This window comes from Triturus cristatus, chromosome 1_1, assembly GCF_964204655.1.
Source record: "Triturus cristatus chromosome 1_1, aTriCri1.1, whole genome shotgun sequence".
In the NCBI taxonomy this organism is placed as follows: domain Eukaryota; kingdom Metazoa; phylum Chordata; class Amphibia; order Caudata; family Salamandridae; genus Triturus; species Triturus cristatus.
This window is the reverse complement of record NC_140579.1, coordinates 842780521-842802561: the sequence shown is the minus strand read 5'-3', so window position 1 is coordinate 842802561 and position 22041 is coordinate 842780521.

Sequence of the window (22041 nt, the reverse complement as noted above, 5' to 3'; positions counted from 1 at the left end):
AGTGGGTACCGAAGAGATAGGGTCGGAGCTTTTTGAGGGCCCACACTACTGCAAATGCCTCCCTCTCGATGGTGCTCCAACGCTGTTCTCGGGCCAGGAGACGTCGACTGATGAAGGCCACCGGCTGGTCATGACCTTCGGGGTTCAACTGAGAGAGGACGGCTCCGATGCCGTGGTCGGAGGCGTCGGTCTGCACCACAAATTCCCGACTGTAATCGGGGGCCTGGAGCACCGGGGCGGTGCACAGGGCGGCCTTCAGCTCCTCGAAGGCCGCTTGACAATCAGGAGTCCAGTTGACCCGCTTCGGTTGGTTCTTGGATGTGAGACCCGTGAGGGGCCCCACGATGCTGCCGTAGTCCTTCACGAACCGCCGGTAGTAGCCGGTGAGCCCCAGGAAGGCTCGGACTTCGGTCTGGGTAACGGGGGGCTGCCAGGACTGGATGGCAGCAATCTTAAGTTGTAGTGGGGCCACCAGCCCGCTCCCCACTTGGTGCCCAAGGTAGGTCACAGACCCTTGGCCAATCTGGCACTTGCCGGCCTTAATGGTGAGGCCGGCCCGCTGGAGGGCGTGTAGGACCTCCTGGAGGTGACGGAGGTGGTCGGACCAGTGGCGGCTGTATACAGCGATATCGTCCAGGTAGGCAGCGCTGAATTCTTCAAGTCCCGCCAAGACCTGGTTCACAAGGCGTTGGAACGTGGTGGGGGCATTCTTCATGCCAAAGGGCATGACCTTAAATTGATAGTGGCCATCGGGGGTAGAGAAGGCTGACCGTTCCTGGGCCCTGGGTGTGAGGCCGATCTGCCAGTAGCCCGCCGTTAGGTCGAAGATACTAAGGTAGCGGGCGGCACCCAGCCGGTCGATCAGCTCGTCTGCTCGGGGGATGGGATGAGCGTCGGTCCGGGTGACAGCGTTCAAGCCCCGGTAGTCGACGCAGAATCTCAGTTCAGGGACGGAGCCGGGGGCAGCGGCCTTGGGAACTAATACGACCGGACTGGCCCAGGGACTGTCCGAGGGCTTGATGACCCCGATCGTGAGCATCTTGGCCACTTCCTCCTGTATGCAGGCCCGTACCCGATCTGGTACGCGGTAGGCCCGGTGCCGGACAGGGGGACTGTCCCCGGTGTCTACGTCGTGCAGACACCAGGGGGTGACCCCGGGGGTGAGGGAGAACAGGGCAGCGAACTGCAGCAGGAGGTCCCGGCAGTCCTGGCGTTGCTCCGAAGTGAGGGCGTCAGAGAGCCGGACCCCGTCCACGGAGCCGTCCTTCTCCTGAGTCTTCAGGAGATCCGGGAGGGGCTCGGAGTCTTCTTCCGTGCCACTGTCTGTAGCCATCAAGAGGCTTAGTTCGGATCGCACAAAGTGTGGTTTGAGCCGGTTGGTGTGGAGGACCCGAAGGGGGTTCCGGGAAGGCCCCATGTCGATGAGGTAAGTGACGGGGCTTTTGCGCTCGACCACTTTGAAGGGCCCCGTCCACTTATCCTGCAAGGCACATGGTTCGGTGGGGTACATCACCCATACTTGCTGCCCAGGCTCGAATTCAACGGAGGAGGCATTGTGATCATACCACCTCTTCATGTCCTCCTGGCTGGCCTCGAGGTTCGCCTTGGCCATCTCCCTGAAGCGCCGGGTCTGGTTTCGTAAGGCCAGGATGTATTTGAAGACGTCTGGAGGGGTCGTGAGGGGGGCCATCTCCCAACCTTCCTTGACTAGGCTGAGGGGCCCTCGCACAGGGTGCCCGTAGAGGAGTTCAAAGGGGCTAAAACCGAGGGACTTCTGGGGAACTTCTCGGTAGGCGAAGAGGAGGCACGGGAGCAGTACATCCCACTGGCGACGGAGAGGCTCTTCCAATCCCCCAATCATCCCTTTGAGAGTGCGGTTAAAACGCTCCACTAGTCCGTTCCCTTGGGGGTGATAGGGGGTCGTGAATCTGTAGGTGACCCCGCATTGTTGCCAGAGGGACTTCATGTATTTGGATATGAAATTCGTACCTCGGTCGCTGACGACTTCTCGGGGGAAGCCTACCCGGGAGAAGATCCCCATCAGGGCCCGGCCAACCACCGGAGCGGTCACTGTCCGTAGGGGCACCGCCTCGGGGTAGCGGGTGGCATGGTCCACTAGTACCAAGATGAACCTGTGTCCTTGCGCCGTGCGGGGGTCCAGAGGTCCCACAATGTCTATCCCCACCCTCTCGAACGGGGTGGTGACCACAGGGAAGGGTTGCAGAGGGGCTTTCAGCTTCCGACCACTCTTCCCGCTGGCTTGGCACGTGGGGCAAGATCGGCAGTGGTTCAGGACGTCATTCCTCATTTTCGGCCAGAAAAAGTGGGTCACCAGGCGACTGTACGTTTTGTCCTGGCCCAGGTGTCCAGCCAGGGGGACGTCGTGGGCCAGGTTGAGCAGAAAGTCTCGGAAGCGGAGCGGTACCACCAGAACTCGACCGGCCCCCAGCTCGGCGATTCTTTGCTCGCTGTAGAGCAGGTCGTTATCCCAGTAGACCCAGTGGGTTCCGGTGGTGTCCCCGGCGTTTTGGGTGCTGGCTTGTTGGCGGAGTCCCTCGAGGGAGGGACAGGTCTTTTGTTCCTGGCGGAACTGTTCTTGGGTGGGCCCCCCTTCTTGCCGCCACTGAGCCAGATCCGGGAGGTCCTGGTGTTGCGCGTCTTCTTCGGTAGTCGGGTCCGGGAGGTCGGACTCGCCGTTGTCCTCTACGGGGGCAACCGGGGGCGGAGGTGCTGGCCATTCGGTTTCTTCTGATCGGGGGGCGGCACGGGCGGCCATGGATCGGGTGGTTACGCAGGCCCAGTCCGGGAGGCCCAGCATCCCCAAGTGCTCTCTTTTCTCGACGGTGGCCCACGGGGAACTCTCGAGGTCATTCCCCAGGAGGCAGTCCACGGGGGCATCGTCCCGGACCGTCACCTTCAGTAGGCCGGAGACCCCTCCCCATTCAAACGGGACGCAGGCCATCTTACACATGCTCTCAGAGTTATCCGCCGAGCGGACGGGGCAGAGAATGTTCGGCAGGATCTGCTCGGGCTTTACCAGGTGACAGCGGACGGCCGTCACGCTGGCGCCGGTGTCACGCAAGGCCTCGGCTCTCTGTCCATTAATGGTCACCCACTGACCGTATTTTCTGGTGTTGGCGGGTAGGGGAGCCCGCGGAACCATGTCTCTTCCCCCTAAGCATGCCAGGACCATGGCGGCCGGTTCCCACCCTTGCTGGGCCGGCTCATACTCTTCGGGTCCCTCCGATGATTGCTCTTCCCCGAGGGCAGCGGCAGCTACCTGGCGGGGCTTGGGTGTTTGGTTCTGCGGGCACCTCGGGTCATTGGCGTAGTGGCCGACTCGCTGGCATCGGTGGCACGTGACGTTGGCCCGGAACCCAGGACGCAACGGGGGGTTGCTCCGGCCGGCCGGAGGCGGGGTGCTGGCCACGGGGGTTGCCGGCAAGGCGTCTCTCCCTCGCCCCTGGCCTCCTCCTCCACCCCGAGGACAGTGCTGGCTTTGGTTGCTTCGATTCTGCTCGTGTGGCCCTCTCCGGCCCACTCGGGTGCTTTCCCATCGGTCAGCTTCGGCGGCGAGCTGCCGGGGGTCAGTCAGCTTACTGTCGAGTAGGTGCTGCCTGAGCTCGACGAAACAGTTGTTTGACAGGTGCTCCCATACCATAAGGTTGAAGAGTTGTTCGTAGGTGGTGACCTGACTTCCCTTGATCCAACCCTCGAAGGCCCGGCTGAAATAGTTCACGTATTCTACCCAAGTTGTACCTGGGATCCGGGTGCAGTCTCGGAACCTCTGGCGGTACATCTCGGGCGTGAGGCCGTAGCGGGCGAGGAGGGCAGCCTTCATGTGGTCGTAGGACGACATTTGGTGATCGGGGAGCTGTAGTAGGGCATCGCGACCCTCGTTGATAAATCACCCCCAAAGTCCGGCTCCCCAATCACTCCGGTCGATCCGGTGGGAGGTCATTGCGATCTCATAGGCTTTAAACCACTGTTGTATGTCGTCTTCTCGGACATACTCGCGGACCACATCCTTGGGGATGTGAACTTTTTTCTCAATTGGCCCCGGGGTGTGTGGTCGCTCAGGCACCCCCAGTTCCTTATTCTGTTTGCGCAGTTCTATTTCCGCCAGTCGGCGCTCGTGCTCGAGCGTTATTTTTTTCTCTTCCAGCTCTCTCTGTCTCTGCTTTTCTTCTCGTTCCTCTCGAAGCCGCATATGCTCGAGGTTGAGTTTCTGTTCAGCTAACTTGAGTTCCCCATCCATCTTGAGTCGTGCCATCTCTAATTCGTGTAATCTGACTCTGTCTCTTTCTCGTATCTCCTCCTGCGAGAGGCCCGTTCCCCGTTCCTCGGGAGCCGTGGCGTTCCCCTCTGGTGTGATGCTGTTTTGGTCTGGTGTGACGCTGCTTTGGTCGGAGGGTCCTGCGACCCCAGTTTCTGTCCATGACTCAAGAGCGCGCTTTAGATCATCCTTGGTACTCAGGCCGGTGGTAGCAATGCCAAGTTCTATGCAAAATTGTCTCAGTTCGCGGTGGTTGTATTCTTCTAATTTCTCCATTTGGAACTTCTCGGTGGAGCTGCTATCTTTGGTCGACATCGTGTTTTGTCGTGGGGTGAGCTACTCTCTGTACGATTACGCGTTGATTCGGATCGCGCCGCTGGCCACCAATGTTAGAAAAGGTAGACGGACCGGGAGGGTCGGCCGGGGTCAGGAGGAGAGGTCTCCGGGGAGAGCCGTCTCCAGCGATCGTACAGACAAGTAACTTCCCCCCCCACAGACAGATATCACACACGGATAAGGTTCAGCGTTCTTTATAAGCACTTATTTAAGGTACGGTTGAATGGTACAAGGAGGTCTGGACTCAGGGGTCCCCTCGATTAGAGTCTCGCAAGGTAGGGAAGGGGGTAGCGGGGCAGTCTATTTACCAATCAGGTAGTTCTGATGAGATGATGATGAGCTCACAATCCTCGAGCTTGGTGGTTAGGTGGTACGGGCCGCGGCAGCGCCAGCAGGTCCCGGTGTGGATGGTCGATACAACGGGCCGCGGCAGCGCCAGCAGGTCCCAGGAAGATGACTGTTGCAGAAGGCCGCGGCAGCGCCAGCAGGCAGGACGATGGCTCACAAGAGCGGGCTACGGCAGCGCCAGTAGACCGTCAAGGTTGAGTTCACTCGGTGTCTCTCGACTCCAGGATACAACTGCCTTCCTGCTCCGGAGCAGCCTCAGTTATAGGGCTGGTGCCCTTTGATGTCCGGACCCTCGCACTTGGAGGTCGGAGGGTCCGGGATGAAGGTGTCCAGACACCCAGCAGGGGGTGGAGCCAGTGCCTGGGGGAGCTGGGGGCGATCGGCACCTGGCGGGGGAGAGCCCTTGACAGTTCGTTCTCCCATTGACTTGCCAAGTGGTCCGCTCACCTCCTGGGTGGATGGTGGTGCCGGGATGTCGGGGCCGGCCAGGCCCGGGGTTAGGGTCGAGGGGAGGCCATGCGGCCGCGTGGTGCAGGGCCCCCGATGGCGGCTTGACCCGGCCGGGGAAGCCGGTGGGGCTGGACCCCGTGATGAGTAGGGGTCCGAGGGCAGAGGGTCCGTCGGGAGACGGAGTACAGGTGCTTGTCGTGGGGATATGCCAGGTGGGCCGGAGTTCGGGCCCTGTCGAGCGGGGAGGGAGCAAGCCGTCTGTGAGGCCTGTCCAACAGTGACACAGAACTCCTGTGTCGCGTGGCAGTCTGCCTGGCGCTGATCTCCCGACCCCTGTCTATACGACAATGCCTGACGATCCCCCAGGACAGAAGTGGTGTCACCATGGTCATTCACCGGTGACGCAGCCCTTCTGGCTAGCCCCTGACCCACTGGTTCTTCCACTGGGGACTCTTTCCCCCTCTCACCCCTCAATCTGGACCTCTGCACCCTCCCAACTGGAGCGGTACTGCCAGACACCAGATCTGATGGAGGCCTGCTTACAGACACTCCCAGCTCACCAGACACTAGGGGATCCCCCTCAACGGGCGGCCCATCAGGACAGCCTAGGCTCCCCGCCTGGTGTTCCCTTAAATAACCATCCAGGCTCTGAGACTGGGTTTCGGGCACCTGGGGGCACGCAGCCCCAAACTCACTCCTTCTCCACTGAGACAGGACGTGAGCCCCTACACCCCTCCCACTACCATGGGACCTAGCTGGGCTACTCTGCACCACTTCCACCACTCTGGGTTGGAAGATACCTGAGCCACTCCCCACAGGGTCACTCCCCAATGCCTCTCCAGACCCTCTGGAATCTACCAAAAGGTCTGCCTCCAATGTGGGCTCTCTGCGGTCAGAGAACTCACCCTCACACAGGTGTTGGCATAGCTCTGGAAAACAGGGACTTACAATATGCTCTCCCACAAGTGGATCACACAGCACCCTAGCAGGGTTAACCAAACTATCCTTCACCTTACCATCCAGTGCCTCACACACGTACTCCACACCACTCTCCTGAGACTGGCAAGACAGTATCTGACTGTCTCTGTCCCACAACCCACACTCTTCTGGGCGGTCTTCACACTCACCCACCAGAACTTCAATGTTGGGGGAACCCCTCTCCCTGTACCTCTCAGCTAGAGTCAGTAGAGTGTCCCTCCCTCCACTAGGACTATGAACCACTGCGCCAGTTACCCTATTCCCTTCAGGGATACTGCGCACTACTGGAGCTACCTCATGCCCTTGAACCTCCTGGTGTATGTTAACCCCCTCCTTCAAGTCAGGCGCCACATCTCTGGGTGTGCGTACTACTCTCTCAGCACTGTAAAACTCAATATTGCTGCCACCAGAGGGAGAGCGGTCTAAACTCTTGATCTTGCGATCCAACTCCCTCATTTTTAGATCATGATCCATTTGGCGTTGTTGTGCCTCCAAGGCCAACTTCTTCTTCTCCATTTCCATTTGTCCTGCCAACTTTGCCATCTCCATTGCATGCGCCCTGTCTGCTGCCCTGTCTGCCAGCTCCTCTGGGGACAGGACTCTGCTGGGCTCCACAGGGTTGTCGGGTGGGACGATGTCCCCCGCATTCTGTGGGTCTCTTGACTCCTTCCAGGCTCTCAACGCCTTGGTGTACTGGACCTTCCTCTTGAATCCAGCATGGGGAACCCGGAGTTTTACACTGTAGCCTTTCAATTGCTCTACTGTGCATCCCTCCAGTCTCTCCCAATCCACCTCATCCATTCCAGAAATCACAGAGAGTGCTCTTCCAGCAGAGAGTGAGCCAGGCATGGTTGCAGTAATGGCAGATGTCTCAACAAAGTTCAAAAATGAAAACCTGTGGCTGCGTTACTTGGTCTGCTCTCACTATCTGGTGATTAATAATTCACTGTATGCAAATTACAAATGCAAATCCGAAATCCCAGCCGCTGCCAACAATGTTAGAGTCGGGGATCTCCGGTTGGCGCAAGGTTGCCCTTGTGTCAAGCGGGAACCCTCTCCTCCACGTCAGGGCGCAGGATAACCCCTCGCGAATGACCCTTGCTCACCCTCTAGGTGCGTGGCGTGAGCAGCCAAGGCGATTCCTCAGGCGTTGTTGGTTAAGCACTTATAATCACACACACAGTAAATACATCAATCCCCCCAGAAACGGACACCAGACTTGGATATATATAAAAATACGCTTCTTTATGTAAAAATAGGTATATATATCTCAGCAGACTTATCACAAGACCAATAACGTTTCCGCTAGGCCACCAGGTTATACAGCAGGCAAATGTTCTTGGTTCGTAGTTTCAAATGGATACTTTGTAGTCTCTTGCAAATGTTACTTGTGGTTCCAGTACTCACAGAGATCGGCTCCTGCGAACGGGGAAATAAGGCGTTGCGGGCCCCGAGCCCGATACTGGAACTTCTTTCGTGATGTGGAGAGTCGGCACAGGACGGTGCGACTCTCAGCTTGGGAAGTGTTCTTGGGTCCTCAATCAGCAGGTGTGGGCAAGTAGGCAGGCGCGGCCCGCGACCCTTTAGCACAGCGGTGCAGGAGGGTCTCCACAGCGGGGGCGGCGCGGCCTGAGGTGTCCGGGGATAGCGAAGCGGGGTCACAGGGCACAGTCAGTGCAGCTGGATGACCCGGCGTAGATCACAGTCGTCGGACGGCTTCCGGCGGGAGGGGTGATAGCGCGTTCAGCGCGCTCCAATGGCAGGCGGTGACAGGGGCGATGAGGGGCGCAGTCTCTTTCCAGCGGGATGCACACACGGCTCGAATTGGAGGACGAGCAAAAGCACAGAGAACCCACTGGTCCTGGGGTTCAGTTCAGGGGGCAAGCTCGGATCAAGCCCTTGGAGAATGTTCAAGCACAAAGTAGCAAAGTCTTTTCAGTAAGTCTCTTCCTCTCCTTTCTCAGCAAGGCAAGCAGCAGGCCAGCTCCTCCAGCGTCTTCTTCTCCTTCTAGTCGGGCAGAGGTTCTTTGTGGTAAACAGGGTTCTGATTTCTTAGGAGCCAGGCTCCTACTTTTATACCATGATTCTTTTGTTCTTTAGCGCCAGGGGGCCTGGGCCTGGCTCAGTCCAGTTCTGGAGCACTTTGTTATGGTGACTCTGCTCTTTCCTTTCAGCAGCAGGGCAGAGACATCAGCCGCCCCACAGGGGGCGGCGCCGGCTTTGTGGTGGCAGAGCACAGGTCTATTCAAGAGTCAAGGTGTACTCCTCCCACCCATCCTGGTGTCATCTCCCGGCCCACCACCTGGCAGCCAACCTGTCTCTGGGGATCCCCCAACCCTGCTCCTTACTGTTGCTAGGCAGAACACACACACACAGCAGAGGCGGACTGAAATGGCCAGGTCAGTAAATACTAACTTTCTAAAAGTAGTATTTACAAACCCAGGATATTAAAATAAACTTGACTACAAGAAGTATTTTATTATTCTGAGTTCAGGCATACTAAACTTGACATTCTACCATGCTCTATGAGTCCACTGGGGTCACAGCGTGTAGTGACTCCAGCAGCCCATTCTGGCCTATGGAGAGCAGGTAGCCTTCAATAGTGAAAAACGAAAATGGCTGTAATTCACTACTAAGACATGCCACACACATCAGGGCATGTCCTACCTTATGCCTACAATGCACCCTGCCCTTGGGCCTACCAGAGGGGTGGCTAATATGTAGGTAAGGGAAGGTTTAGGGACTGGCAAGTGGGGGCACTTGCGCAGTCAGCGCGACAGTCCCAGACCGCACGCAGGGTCTGCGGTGGCAGACCCTAGACACATTTTACTAGGCCGCTTCTGTGGGTGGCACAACCAGTGCTGCAAGTCCACCAGCAGCATTCGTATTTACAAGCCCTGGCACTCCTGGTGCACTTTACTAGGGGCTGATAGTAAACCGAATAAGCCAAACATGGACACCAATCAATGTATACATTTTACCATAGGGAGAGCATATGCACCTTAGCACTGATCAGCAGTGGTAAGGTGCCCAGAGTCATAAAACAGCCAACAACAGGTCAGAAAAAATACTGGAGGAAGGCAAAAAGTTTAGGGATGACCCTGCAAAAAGGGCCAAGTCCAACACTACCACATATCTTCAACCCAGCACCTACCACCTACCTCTCTTCACCCCAGCACCTACCACCTCTCTTCACACCAGCACCTACCACCTCTCTTCACACCAGCACCTACAACCTCTCTTCACCCCAGCACCTACCGCCTCTCTTCACCCGTTCACCCCAGCACCTACCACCTCTCTTCACCCCAGCACCTACCACCTCTCTTCACCCCAGCACCTACCACCTCTCTTCACCCAAGTACCTACCACCTCTCTTCACCCCATCACCTACCACCTCTCTTCACCCCAGCACCTACAACCTCTCTTCACCCCAGCACCTACGGCCTCTCTTCACCCCAGCACCTACGGCCTCTCTTCACTCGCTCACCCCAGCACCTACCACATCTCTTCACCCCAGCACCTACCACCTCTCTTCACCCCAGCACCTACCACCTCTCTTCACCCCAGCACCTACCACCTCTCTTCACCCCAGCACCTACCACCTCTCTTTAGTCATTCACCCCAGCACCTACGACCTCTCTTCACCCAGCACCTACCACCTCTCTTCACCCTAGCACCTCTCTTGACCCCAGCACCTACCACCTCTCTTCACCCCAGCACCTACTGCCTATCTTCACCCATTCACCCCAACACCTACCACTTCTCAACACCCCAGCCCCTACCACCTCTCAACACCCCAGCGCCTACCATCTCTCTTCTCCCCAAGTACCTACCACCTCTCTTCACCCCAAGTACGTACGACCTTTCTTCACCCCAGCACCTACCGCCTCTCTTCTCTCCAGCACCTACCACCTCTCATCACCCCAGCACATATCACCTCTCTTCACCCCAGCACTTACCGCCTCTCTTCACCCCAGCACCTACCGCCTACCTTCACCCCAGCACCTACCGCCTCTCTGCACCCCAGCACCTATCACCTCTCCTCACCCTAGCACCTATCACCTATCACCTATCACCTACCACCTCTCTTCACCACAGAACCTACCACATCTCTTCACCCCAGCACCTACCACCTCTCTTCACCCCAGCACCTACCACCTCTCTTCAACCCAGAACCTACCACCTCTCTTCTCCCCAGCACCTACCACCTCTCTTCACCCCAGCACCTACAACCTCTCTTCACCTCAGCACCTACCTCCTCTCTTCACTCGTTCACCCCAGAACCTACCACATCTCTTCACCCCAGCACCTACCACCTGTCTTCACCCTAGCACCTCTCTTCAACTCAGAACCTACCATCTCTCTTCACCCCAGCACCTACCACCTCTCTTCACCCCAGCACCCTCAACCTCTCTTCACCCCAAGTACCTACCACCTCTCTTCACCCCAGCACCTACCATCTATCTTCAGCCCAGCACCTACCACCTCTCTTCACCCCAGCACCTACCACCTCTCTTCACCCTAGCACCTACAACCAATCTTCACCCCAGCACCTACAACCTCTCTTCACCCTAGCACCTACAACCAATCTTCACCCCAGCACCTACCACCTCTCTTCACCCTAGCACCTACCGCCTTTCTTCACCCGTTCACCCCAGCACCTACCACCTCCCTTCACCCCAGCACCTACCACCTCCCTTCACCCCAGCACCTACCACCTTTCTTCACCCAGCACCTACCACCTCTTCACACCAGCACCTACCGCCTCTCTTCACCCGTTCACCCCAGCACCTACCACCTCTCTTCACCCCAGCACCTACCACCTCTCTTCACCCCAAGTACCTACCACCTCTCTTCACCCCAGCACCTACCACCTCTCTTCACCCCAGCATCTACCACCTCTCTTCACCCCAGCACCTACAACCTCTCTTCACCCCAGCACCTACGGCCTCTCTTCAACCCAGCACCTACGGCTTCTCTTCACCCCAGCACCTACGGCCTCTCTTCACTCATTCACCCCAGCACCTACCACCTCTCTTCACCCTAGCACCTACCGCCTTTCTTCACCCATTCACCCCAGAACCTACCACCTCCCTTCATCCCAGCACCTACCACCTCCCTTCACCCCAGCACCTACCACCTTTCTTCACCCAGCACCTACCACCTCTTCACACCAGCACCTACCGCCTCTCTTCACCCGTTCACCCCAGCACCTACCACCTCTCTTCACCCCAGCCACTACCACCTCTCTTCACCCCAAGTACCTACCACCTCTCTTCACCCCAGCACCTACCACCTCTCTTCACCCCAGCACCTACCACCTCTCTTCACCCCAGCACCTAACACCTCTCTTCACCCTAGCACCTACAACCAATCTTCACCCCAGCACCTACAACCTCTCTTCATCCCAGCACTTACCGCCTCTCTTCACTCGTTCACCCCAGCACCTACCACATCTCTTCACCCCAGCACCTACCACCTCTCTTCACCCCAGCACCTACCACCTCTCTTCACCACCAGCACCTACCACCTCTCTTCACCCCAGCACCTACCACCTCTCTTCACCCCAGCACCTACTGCCTCTCTTCAACCGTTCACCCCAGCACCTACCACCTCCCTTCACCCCAGCACCTACAACCTCTCTTCACCCTAGCACCTACAACCAATCTTCACCCCAGCACCTACCACCTCTCTTCACCCTAGCACCTACCGCCTTTTTTCACCCGTTCACCCCAGCACCTACCACCTCCCTTCACCCCAGCACCTACCACCTTTCTTCACCCAGCACCTACCACCTCTTCACACCAGCACCTACCGCCTCTCTTCACCCCAGCACCTACCACCTCTCTTCACCCCAGCACCTACCACCTCTCTTCACCCCAAGTACCTACCACCTCTCTTCACCTCAGCACCTACCACCTCTCTTCACCCCAGCACCTACCACCTCTCTTCACCCCAGCACCTACAACCTCTCTTCACCCCAGCACCTATGGCCTCTCTTGACCCCAGCACCTACGGCCTCTCTTCACTCATTCACCCCAGCACCTACCACATCTCTTCACCCCAGCACCTACCACCTCTCTTCACCCCAGCACCTACCACCTCTCTTCACCCCAGCACCTACCACCTCTCTTCAGTCGTTCACCCCAGCACCTACGACCTCTCTTCACCCCAGCACCTACCACCTCTCTTCACCCTAGCACCTCTCTTCACCCCAGCACCTACCACCTCTCTTCACCCCAGCACCTACTGCCTATCTTCACCCATTCACCCCAACACCTACCACCTCTCAACACCCCAGCACCTACCACCTCTCTTCACCCTAGCACCTACCGCCTCTCTTCACCCGTTCACCCCAGCACCTACCACCTCCCTTCACCCCAGCACCTACCACCTCCCTTCACCCCAGCACCTACCACCTTTCTTCACCCAGCACCTACCACCTCTCTTCACCCCAGCACCTACTGCCTATCTTCACCCATTCACCCCAACACCTACCACCTCTCAACACCCCAGCACCGACCACCTCTCTTCACCCTAGCACCTACCGCCTCTCTTCACCCGTTCACCCCAGCACATACCGCCTCTCTTCACCCGTTCACCCCAGCACCTACCACCTCTCTTCACCCCAGCACCTACCACCTCTCTTCACCCCAAGTACCTACCACCTCTCTTCACCCCAGCACCTACAACCTCTCTTCACCCCAGCACCTACAACCTCTCTTCACCCCAGCACCTACGGCCTCTCTTCACCCCAGCACCTACTGCCTCTCTTCAACCGTTCACCCCAGCACCTACCACCTCTCTTCACCCCAGCACCTACCACCTCCCTTCACCCCAGCACCTACCACCTTTCTTCACCCAGCACCTACCACCTCTTCACACCAGCACCTACCGCCTCTCTTCACCCGTTCACCCCAGCACCTACAACCTCTCGTCACCCAAGCACCTACAACCTCTCTTCACCCCAGCACCTACAACCTCTCTTCACCCCAGCACCTACGGCCTCTCTTCACCCCAGCACCTACGGCCTCTCTTCACTCGTCACCCCAGATCCTACCACATCTCTTCACCCCAAGTACCTACAACCTTTCGTCACCCCAGCACCTACAACCTCTCTTCACCCCAGCACCTACGGCCTCTCTTCAACCCAGCACCTACGGCTTCTCTTCACCCCAGCACCTACGGCCTCTCTTCACTCATTCACCCCAGCACCTACCACCTCTCTTCACCCTAGCACCTACCGCCTTTCTTCACCCGTTCACCCCAGCACCTACCACCTCCCTTCACCCCAGAACCTACCACCTCCCTTCACCCCAGCACCTACCACCTTTCTTCACCCAGCACCTACCACCTCTTCACACCAGCACCTACCGCCTCTCTTCACCCGTTCACCCCAGTACCTACCACCTCTATTCACCCCAGCCCCTACCACCTCTCTTCACCCCAAGTACCTACCACCTCTCTTCACCCCAGCACCTACCATCTCTCTTCACCCCAGCACCTAACACCTCTCTTCACCCTAGCACCTACAACCAATCTTCACCCCAGCACCTACAACCTCTCTTCATCCCAGCACTTACCGCCTCTCTTCACTCGTTCACCCCAGCACCTACCACATCTCTTCACCCCAGCAGCTACCACCTCTCTTCACCCCAGCACCTACCACCTCTCTTCACCCCAGCACCTACCACCTCTCTTCAGTCGTTCACCCCAGCACCTACGACCTCTCTTCACCCCAGCACCTACCACCTCTCTTCACCCTAGCACCTCTCTTCACCCCAGCACCTACCACCTCTCTTCACCCCAGCACCTACTGCCTATCTTCACTCATTCACCCCAACACCTACCACCTCTCAACACCCCAGCACCTACCACCTCTCTTCACCCTAGCACCTACCGCCTCTCTTCACCCGTTCACCCCAGCACCTACCACCTCCCTTCACCCCAGCACCTACCACCTCCCTTCACCACAGCACCTACCACCTTTCTTCACCCAGCACCTACCACCTCTCTTCACCCCAGCACCTACTGCCTATCTTCACCCATTCACCCCAACACCTACCACCTCTCAACACCCCAGCACCTACCACCTCTCTTCACCCTAGCACCTACCGCCTCTCTTCACCCGTTCACCCCAGCACATACCGCCTCTCTTCACCCGTTCACCCCAGCACCTACCACCTCTCTTCACCCCAGCACCTACCACCTCTCTTCACCCCAAGTACCTACCACCTCTCTTCACCCCAGCACCTACAACCTCTCTTCACCCCAGCACCTACAACCTCTCTTCACCCCAACACCTACGGCCTCTCTTCACCCCAGCACCTACTGCCTCTCTTCAACCGTTCACCCCAGCACCTACCACCTCTCTTCACCCCAGCACCTACCACCTCCCTTCACCCCAGCACCTACCACCTTTCTTCACCCAGCACCTACCACCTCTTCACACCAGCACCTACCGCCTCTCTTCACCCGTTCACCCCAGCACCTACAACCTCTCGTCACCCCAGCACCTACAACCTGTCTTCACCCCAGCACCTACAACCTCTCTTCACCCCAGCACCTACGGCCTCTCTTCACCCCAGCACCTACGGCCTCTCTTCACTCGTCACCCCAGATCCTACCACATCTCTTCACCCCAAGTACCTACAACCTCTCGTCACCCCAGCACCTACAACCTCTCTTCACCCCAGCACCTATGGCCTCTCTTCAACCCAGCACCTACGGCTTCTCTTCACCCCAGCACCTACGGCCTCTCTTCACTCATTCACCCCAGCACCTACCACCTCTCTTCACCCTAGCACCTACCGCCTTTCTTCACCCGTTCACCCCAGCACCTACCACCTCCCTTCACCCCAGCACCTACCATCTCCCTTCACCCCAGCACCTACCACCTTTCTTCACCCAGCACCTACCACCTCTTCACACCAGCACCTACCGCCTCTCTTCACCCGTTCACCCCAGCACCTACCACCTCTCTTCACCCCAGCCCCTACCACCTCTCTTCACCCCAAGTACCTACCACCTCTCTTCACCCCAGCACCTACCATCTCTCTTCACCCCAGCACCTAACACCTCTCTTCAACCTAGCACCTACAACCAATCTTCACCCCAGCACCTACAACCTCTCTTCATCCCAGCACTTACCGCCTCTCTTCACTCGTTCACCCCAGCACCTACCACATCTCTTCACCCCAGCAGCTACCACCTCTCATCACCCCAGCACCTACCACCTCTCTTCACCACCAGCACCTACCACCTCTCTTCACCCCAGCACCTACCACCTCTCTTCACCCCAGCACCTACTGCCTCTCTTCAACCGTTCACCCCAGCACCTACCACCTCTCTTCACCCCAGCCCCTACCACCTCTCTTCCCCCCAAGTACCTACCACCTCTCTTCACCCCAGCACCTACCACCTATCTTCAGCCCAACACCTACCACCTCTCTTCACCCCAGCACCTACCACCTCTCTTCACCCTAGCACCTACAACCAATCTTCATCCCAGCACTTACCGCCTCTCTTCACTCGTTCACCCCAGCACCTACCACATCTCTTCACCCCAGCACCTACCACCTCTCTTCACCCCAGAACCTACCACCTCTCTTCACCCCAGCACCTACCACCTCTCTTCACCCCAGCATCTACCACCTCTCTTCACCCCAGCACCTACCGCCTCTCTTCACCCCAGCACCTACCACCTCTCTTCACCCTAGCACCTACCGCCTCTCTTCACCCGTTCACCCCAGCACCTACCACCTCCCTTCATCCCAGCACCTACCACTTCCCTTCACCCCAGCACCTACCACCTTTCTTCACCCAGCACCTACCACCTCTTCACACCAGCACCTACCGCCTCTCTTCACCCGTTCACCCCAGCACCTACCACCTCTCTTCACCCCAGCACCTACCACCTCTCTTCACCCCAAGTACCTACCACCTCTAGCACCTACAACCAATCTTCACCCCAGCACCTACAACCTCTCTTCATCCCAGCACTTACCACCTCTCTTCACCCTAGCACCTACCGCCTCTCTTCACCCGTTCACCCCAGCACCTACCACCTCCCTTCACCCCAGCACCTACCACTTCCCTTCACCCCAGCACCTACCACCTTTCTTCACCCAGCACCTACCACCTCTTCACACCAGCACCTACCGCCTCTCTTCACCCGTTCACCCCAGCACCTACCACATCTCTTCACCCCAGCACCTACCACCTCTCTTCACCCCAGCACCTACCACCTCTCTTCACCCCAGCACCTACCACCTGTCTTCACCCCAGCACCTACCGCCTCTCTTCACCCCAGCACCTACCACCTCTCTTCACCCTAGCACCTACCGCCTCTCTTCACCCATTCACCCCAGCACCTACCACCTCCTTTCACCCCAGCACCTACCACCTCCCTTGACCCCAGCATCTACCACCTTTCTTCACCCAGCACTTACCACCTCTTCACACCAGCACCTACCGCCTCTCTTCACCCGTTCACCCCAGCACCTACCACCTCTCTTCACCCCAGCACCTACCACCTCTCTTCACCCCAAGTACCTACCACCTCTCTTCACCCCAGCACCTACCACCTCTCTTCACCCCAGCACCTACCACCTCTCTTCACCCCAGCACCTACAACCTCTCTTCACCCCAGCATCTACAACCTCTCTTCACCCCAGCACCTACGGCCTCTCTTCACCCCAGCACCTACGGCCTCTCTTCACTCGCTCACCCCAGCACCTACCACATCTCTTCACCCCAGCACCCACCACCTCTCTTCACCCCAGCACCTACCACCTCTCTTCACCCCAGCACCTACCACCTCTCTTCACCCCAGCACCTACCACCTCTCTTCAGTCGTTCACCCCAGCACCTACCACCTCTCTTCACCCCAGCACCTACCACCTCTCTTCACCCTAGCACCTCTCTTGACCCCAGCCCTTACCACCTCTCTTCACCCCAGCACCTACTGCCTATCTTCACCCATTCACCCCAACACCTACCACCTCTCAACACCCCAGCCCCTACCACCTCTCAACACCCCAGCGCCTACCATCTCTCTTCTCCCCACGTACCTACCACCTCTCTTCACCCCAAGTACGTACGACCTTTCTTCACCCCAGCACCTACCGCCTCTCTTCTCCCCAGCACCTACCACCTCTCATCACCCCAGCACATATCACCTCTCTTCACCCCAGCACTTACTGCCTCTCTTCACCCCAGCACCTACCGCCTACCTTCACCCCAGCACCTACCGCCTCTCTGCACCCCAGCACCTATCACCTCTCCTCACCCTAGCACCTATCACCTATCACCTACCACCTCTCTTCACCACAGAACCTACCACATCTCTTCACCCCAGCACCTACCACCTCTCTTCACCCCAGCACCTACCACCTCTCTTCACCCCAGAACCTACCACCTCTCTTCTCCCCAGCACCTACCACCTCTCTTCACCCCAGCACCTACAACCTCTCTTCACCCCAGCACCTACAACCTCTCTTCACCCCAGCACCTACGGCCTCTCTTCACCCCAGCACCTACTGCCTCTCTTCAACCGTTCACCCCAGCACCTACCACCTCTCTTCACCCCAGCACCTACCACCTCCCTTCACCCCAGCACCTACCACCTTTCTTCACCCAGCACCTACCACCTCTTCACACCAGCACCTACCGCCTCTCTTCACCCGTTCACCCCAGCACCTACAACCTCTCGTCACCCCAGCACCTACAACCTGTCTTCACCCCAGCACCTACAACCTCTCTTCACCCCAGCACCTACGGCCTCTCTTCACCCCAGCACCTACGGCCTCTCTTCACTCGTCACCCCAGATCCTACCACATCTCTTCACCCCAAGTACCTACAACCTCTCGTCACCCCAGCACCTACAACCTCTCTTCACCCCAGCACCTATGGCCTCTCTTCAACCCAGCACCTACGGCTTCTCTTCACCCCAGCACCTACGGCCTCTCTTCACTCATTCACCCCAGCACCTACCACCTCTCTTCACCCTAGCACATACCGCCTTTCTTCACCCGTTCACCCCAGCACCTACCACCTCCCTTCACCCCAGCACCTACCATCTCCCTTCACCCCAGCACCTACCACCTTTCTTCACCCAGCACCTACCACCTCTTCACACCAGCACCTACCGCCTCTCTTCACCCGTTCACCCCAGCACCTACCACCTCTCTTCACCCCAGCCCCTACCACCTCTCTTCACCCCAAGTACCTACCACCTCTCTTCACCCCAGCACCTACCATCTCTCTTCACCCCAGCACCTAACACCTCTCTTCAACCTAGCACCTACAACCAATCTTCACCCCAGCACCTACAACCTCTCTTCATCCCAGCACTTACCGCCTCTCTTCACTCGTTCACCCCAGCACCTACCACATCTCTTCACCCCAGCAGCTACCACCTCTCATCACCCCAGCACCTACCACCTCTCTTCACCACCAGCACCTACCACCTCTCTTCACCCCAGCACCTACCACCTCTCTTCACCCCAGCACCTACTGCCTCTCTTCAACCGTTCACCCCAGCACCTACCACCTCTCTTCACCCCAGCCCCTACCACCTCTCTTCCCCCCAAGTACCTACCACCTCTCTTCACCCCAGCACCTACCACCTATCTTCAGCCCAACACCTACCACCTCTCTTCACCCCAGCACCTACCACCTCTCTTCACCCTAGCACCTACAACCAATCTTCATCCCAGCACTTACCGCCTCTCTTCACTCGTTCACCCCAGCACCTACCACATCTCTTCACCCCAGCACCTACCACCTCTCTTCACCCCAGAACCTACCACCTCTCTTCACCCCAGCACCTACCACCTCTCTTCACCCCAGCATCTACCACCTCTCTTCACCCCAGCACCTACCGCCTCTCTTCACCCCAGTACCTACCACCTCTCTTCACCCTAGCACCTACCGCCTCTCTTCACCCGTTCACCCCAGCACCTACCACCTCCCTTCACCCCAGCACCTACCACTTCCCTTCACCCCAGCACCTACCACCTTTCTTCACCCAGCACCTACCACCTCTTCACACCAGCACCTACCGCCTCTCTTCACCCGTTCACCCCAGCACCTACCACCTCTCTTCACCCCAGCACCTACCACCTCTCTTCACCCCAAGTACCTACCACCTCTAGCACCTACAACCAATCTTCACCCCAGCACCTACAACCTCTCTTCATCCCAGCACTTACCGCCTCTCTTCACTCGTCACCCCAGCACCTACCACATCTCTTCACCCCAGCACCTACCACCTCTCTTCACCCCAGCACCTACCACCTCTCTTCACCCCAGCACCTACCACCTCTCTTCACCCTAGCACCTACCGCCTCTCTTCACCCATTCACCCCAGCACCTACCACCTCCTTTCACCCCAGCACCTACCACCTCCCTTGACCCCAGCATCTACCACCTTTCTTCACCCAGCACTTACCACCTCTTCACACCAGCACCTACCGCCTCTCTTCACCCGTTCACCCCAGCACCTACCACCTCTCTTCACCCCAGCACCTACCACCTCTCTTCACCCCAAGTACCTACCACCTCTCTTCACCCCAGCACCTACCACCTCTCTTCACCCCAGCACCTACCACCTCTCTTCACCCCAGCACCTACAACCTCTCTTCACCCCAGCACCTACAACCTCTCTTCACCCCAGCACCTACGGCCTCTCTTCACCCCAGCACCTACGGCCTCTCTTCACTCGCTCACCCCAGCACCTACCACATCTCTTCACCCCAGCACCCACCACCTCTCTTCACCCCAGCACCTACCACCTCTCTTCACCCCAGCACCTACCACCTCTCTTCACCCCAGCACCTACCACCTCTCTTCAGTCGTTCACCCCAGCACCTACCACCTCTCTTCACCCCAGCACCTACCACCTCTCTTCACCCTAGCACCTCTCTTGACCCCAGCCCTTACCACCTCTCTTCACCCCAGCACCTACTGCCTATCTTCACCCATTCACCCCAACACCTACCACCTCTCAACACCCCAGCCCCTACCACCTCTCAACACCCCAGCGCCTACCATCTCTCTTCTCCCCACGTACCTACCACCTCTCTTCACCCCAAGTACGTACGACCTTTCTTCACCCCAGCACCTACCGCCTCTCTTCTCCCCAGCACCTACCACCTCTCATCACCCCAGCACATATCACCTCTCTTCACCCCAGCACTTACTGCCTCTCTTCACCCCAGCACCTACCGCCTACCTTCACCCCAGCACCTACCGCCTCTCTGCACCCCAGCACCTATCACCTCTCCTCACCCTAGCACCTATCACCTATCACCTACCACCTCTCTTCACCACAGAACCTACCACATCTCTTCACCCCAGCACCTACCACCTCTCTTCACCCCAGCACCTACCACCTCTCTTCACCCCAGAACCTACCACCTCTCTTCTCCCCAGCACCTACCACCTCTCTTCACCCCAGCACCTACAACCTCTCTTCACCTCAGCACCTACCTCCTCTCTTCACTCGTTCACCCCAGAACCTACCACATCTCTTCACCCCAGCACCTACCACCTGTCTTCACCCTAGCACCTCTCTTCAACTCAGAACCTACCACCTCTCTTCACCCCAGCACCTACCACCTCTCTTCACCCCAGCACCTACCACCTCTCTTCACCCCAACTCCTACCGCCTCTCTTCACCCCAGCACCTACCGCCTCTCTTCAACCTAGCACCTACCGCCTCTCTTCACCCGTTCACCCCAGCACCTACCACCTCTCTTCACCCCAGCACCTACAACCTCTCTTCACCCCACCACCTACCGCCTCTCTTCACTCGTTCACCCCAGCACCTACCACCTCTCTTCACCCCAGCACCTACCACCTCTCTTCACCCCAGCACCTACCACCTCTCTTCACCCCAATACCTACCACCTCTCATCAGCCCAGCACCTACCACCCCTCATCACCCCAGCACCTACCGCCTCACTTCACTCTTTCACCCCAGCACCTACCACCTCTCTTCACCCCAGCACCTACCACCTCTCTTCACCCTAGCACCACTCTTCACCCCAGCACCTACCACCTCTCTTCACCCCAGCACCTACTGCCTCTATTCACCCATTCTCCCCAACACCTACCACCTCTCAACACCCCAGCACCTACCACCTCTCAACACCCCAGCACCTACCACCTCTCTTCACCCCAAGTACCTACCACCTCTCTTCACCCCAAGTACCTACCACCTCTCTTCACCCCAGCACCTACCGCCTCTCTTCACACCAGCACCTACCACCTCTCTTCACCCCAGCACCTACAACCTAACTTCACCCCAGCACCTACTGCCTCTCTTCACTCGTTCACCCCAGAACCTACTAAATCTCTTCACCCCAGCACCTACCACCTACCACCTCTCTTTACTGCAGAACCTACCACATATCTTCAACCCAGCACCTACCACCTCTCTTCACCCCAGCACCTACCACCTCTCTTCACACCAGCACCTACCACCTCTCTTCACCCCAGCACCTACAACCTCTCTTCACCCCAGCACCTACCGCCTCTCTTCACTCGTTCACCCCAGAACCTACTAAATCTCTTCACCCCAGCACCTATCACCTCTCTTCACCCTAGCACCTCTCTTCACCCCAGTACCTACTGCCTCTCTTCACCC